The following is a 3,742-nucleotide window of genomic DNA, read 5'->3' as shown; positions in this document are numbered from 1 at the left end:
TCAATATGCGGGTCGCATAGTCATCGCATAATCTCCTTGGAATTTTAAGAAGGGCAGTTCTGTGGTGCATTGTGCGACCGCAGAACAGGTATGCGGACCGCATTCTTGTCGCATACCCGGGCAGTTTTTTCAGGTTTTGGGGGAAATTTTTGCGGTCCCTTTTGCGGGCCGCATGTCCATTATGCGATCGTAGATTGTGTCAGGGCTCCTATTTTCTAACTTTTAAAACCCGACCCCATCCGATTAAAAATACCCCATTAGACCCTTTTATGCTATTTTCTACTGCATTTAGAGTGAAAGCAAGGGTTCTAGAGAGAGAGAGTGATCCTCACCAAGCATCTACTCAATTCTTGCTCCAAATCCTTGAAGATTGTCAAGTGAAATTACTAGGTCTTCATCCTAAGAGGTAAGAACTTGTGGCCTAATCTATGATTTCGAAATTTGTATTAAAATAAGTGATTAACAAGTGGGTTCATGGGTATAAGGGTTGATTATCTTGCATGCATGAATGACAATAGTGTATGGGTAGGTTGTGAGTTAAAAAGATAGCAATTGGGGTGTAAGATGATAAAAATCTCTCACAAAAGGGTCCTAAAATCACAATGCACACTTAGTGCTTGGTAAGATATTCAAATGAGCTAGAATCTTAATGTCCCTAATTCTTGGTTCAATTTGTAATCCTCATGAAATAGATCGAAGTGGCTAGGAAATTCCGGAATTATTGTAAGGATTTAAGGAGAGCTCTGTTGAGGTATGTATGGCTAAAACCCTCTCTTCTTAGAAATTGAGCTTCCATGGTGTCCGTGCAAATGTTGTAAGTCCGAAATTTGATTGATGTAGTACTTGTTATATCAAACGAATTGGTGTTGTGAGAATATATGTGGAAGGTGCGTCTCCATGTGTTTAGTGTGCTATTCTTTGTAAAATTGTGGATGTGTGAAGAACATGAACTATATGCTAAAATGCCTAAATTGCAAGTCAAGGTTACATTGTGATTGTTATGCCGAACTAGGTGAATTCCTCTTTATGCTTACAACTTGAACTGCTCTTGTATGTGCCTATGATCTTAAATGGCAAGGTTAATGTTGAAAATGGGAATAATGTGAAACGTGAGTTATGGAATGTGGCCTAGTGCCAAGTAACGATGTGGTAATTGTGGCCCCAAGTGCCGATGAACTAATGTATGTGAAACCAAAAATTAAATGAGATGATTAATGGAAAAAGGGGTAACGTCTTGGTAAGACGGCCTAGCCGATCGGGCCGTGATCGGATGCCATGCTACACACATGGTGGTGTTGTGTTGATGATTGAGATCGGAAAGTAAGAATGAGATAGTGATTGAGGTATATGTCTCAAATGAGGCAGCTTAGCCGATCGGGCCATGATCGGACTCCGCGCAAGAAAGCGGTGGTATTGTGAATGATGATGCAACAATATGGAATGCCCCAACCTAAAGTTACAGAAATTATGTGAAAGCTATGTGGACCTATTTGATAACGTGGTGATTGTTGAAGCTTTGTAGTCCTCATGATTTCTTTACTCTTGTATGGTTGTTCTTTCTAACAAGGTGGTGTTTAGTTATACATACTAATACTATTCCATGGTACTAACGTCCCTTTTGCCGGGGGCGCTACATTTTTGAATGAATGAGGTGGTTCTATTGCGGACAGTGCCGACCGCAGCTAGCGGAGTATCCTCCTCTCAGAAGTCTTGGTGAGCCCCTTTCCTTCAGGGGTTATGTTGTACACTTTTGGTTATAAAATTTCCACTTTTGAGGTACAACTGGGGCCTTATTGCCGGCATTATCATAACTGTCTTTTGTATCCTTAGAGGCTCCGTAGACGTTTGTGTGGGTTATGTTCGGGTATTGGATGGGTCACTAGACTATGTTGTAATTCTAAACTTTTGTTTCCCCTAAACTGTAACTGCATGATGTTTTGGGAATATAACTATGGTTTGGGGATTGTAGCATAAAATGAACGAGTAATGTTTCATGTACGATCTTTCCTACTGTATAATTTAAATGAAAGCATGGTTTCTTGATCATATTGATTTGGGTAGAAGGTGTCAAAAAGGCTTGCTCAGTTGGGTTCACTCGATTGAGCGCCGGTCGCGCCTCCCGAGGTTGGGGCGTGACAGTCCCCATGACACACAATTAAAAAGCAAGAGGTAAAGGAAACTTCCATGATATCTAGTCCAGGTCGGGATCTCCTTTGCACGCCCTACCCAATGCATACATCCATGCTGAGAGCTTCTTTTTTGCCTTCTTTGGGTACACCCCACACTTACCAGTTTCACTCTTTCCAATTTGCACCTTCAGGGCCCCCTTTCTCCTTCCATCTTGAAAATCAACCTTTCTTCCCTTACTCTGAGCATGAGCTGCCTTTCCTGAATATCCAAAATTGCTATGCCCGTAGCCAAGAAGGGACTTCCTAAAATCAAAGGGACCTCCCTATTCTCCTCCATGTTCACCACAATGAAGTCCACAGGAACACACAAACTTGTCCGCACGAACTAGCACATCTTTCACTATTCTTTCAGGTATGATTGTGGTCTGATCCGCCAGCTGCAAGGACACATCTATCGACTTGATTTCTCCAATCTCTCCCTCTAATTTCCTGAAAATAGACAAAGGCATAAGATTAATAGAAGCACCTGAATCACACAAAGATATTTTAAATTTTGTACTTCCTAAAGAGCAAGGTATAGTAAAACTTCCTCGATATCCACACTTTTGAGGGAGCTTATTTTGCAAAATGGCACTACAATGCTTTGTCAGTTTGACAACCGATGTCTTTTCCACTCTCCGCTTCTTGGACAATATCTCCTTAAAGAATTTAGCATAATCTGGAATCTGTGAAAGATATATTCACATGCACATGCTTGAACACTTCTGGAAAGCGCTCAAATTATTTGTCCATCTTTTCTCTTCTTTATTTCTGGGGGAAAGGTAGAGTAGGCATGTATTTACTTTCCTCAGTCTCATTATTCATTGAAATTCCATCTTCCTTCTTCTTCTGAGCTCTAATTTTCCCCCTCTTCTTCTGAACATCATCTACCATCACTTCACCCTCTTGAATGTTGCTATTTTTCTGCTCCCCCACAATCTCTACCTATCCTTCAATCAACTCATGCTTTTGTTTTGCCATGGGATCCTCCAATTCGTGCCCACTCCTCAAAGACACTGCATTTATTGTCACTTTTGGATTTCTTTCAGTATTAGCAGAGAGAGTTCCTGGAACCCTCTCAGTCAATAGATTAGCTAGTTGCCCAATCTATCTTTCCAAGTTTCGAAAAGCCGTGCCTAGCTCTTTTATAGCTGCGCCATGTTCTCGTATAGCTGAGCTATGGGTTTCAAGCCCCTCATCTGTCTTAATAATAAAGGCCTTCATCAGATCTTTCATGCTAAACTGATTAGACTGTGGAGGCTGATCTTGTTGCGTCTACTGATTTTGAAAACATGGAGCTCCCTGTCCCTGGGGTCCGGAGTTATTTTGCTGCCATGAGTTCAGGCTACCCCTTGGTGAACTCCAAGAAAAGCCTAGGTGCCTCAGTCCTATAGAGTTAACATAATGACCGCTCTGGTAGTTTCCTCTATCAAAGCTTCCCACAACATTTACCACTTCATCTGTAGCTGAGGCCTGCACTCATGCGTGGGATGACCCATTCCACAGAAATCACAAACTGGTGATGTTTGGCTCTGGACCTTGGCTAAGGTCAACTTTCTTATCTCTATGGCCAT

Source organism: Nicotiana attenuata, unplaced genomic scaffold, assembly GCF_001879085.1.
Source record: "Nicotiana attenuata strain UT unplaced genomic scaffold, NIATTr2, whole genome shotgun sequence".
NCBI classification, from domain to species: Eukaryota; Viridiplantae; Streptophyta; class Magnoliopsida; order Solanales; family Solanaceae; genus Nicotiana; species Nicotiana attenuata.
The sequence above is the reverse complement of the archived record's forward strand: the minus strand, read 5'-3'. Positions refer to the sequence as shown.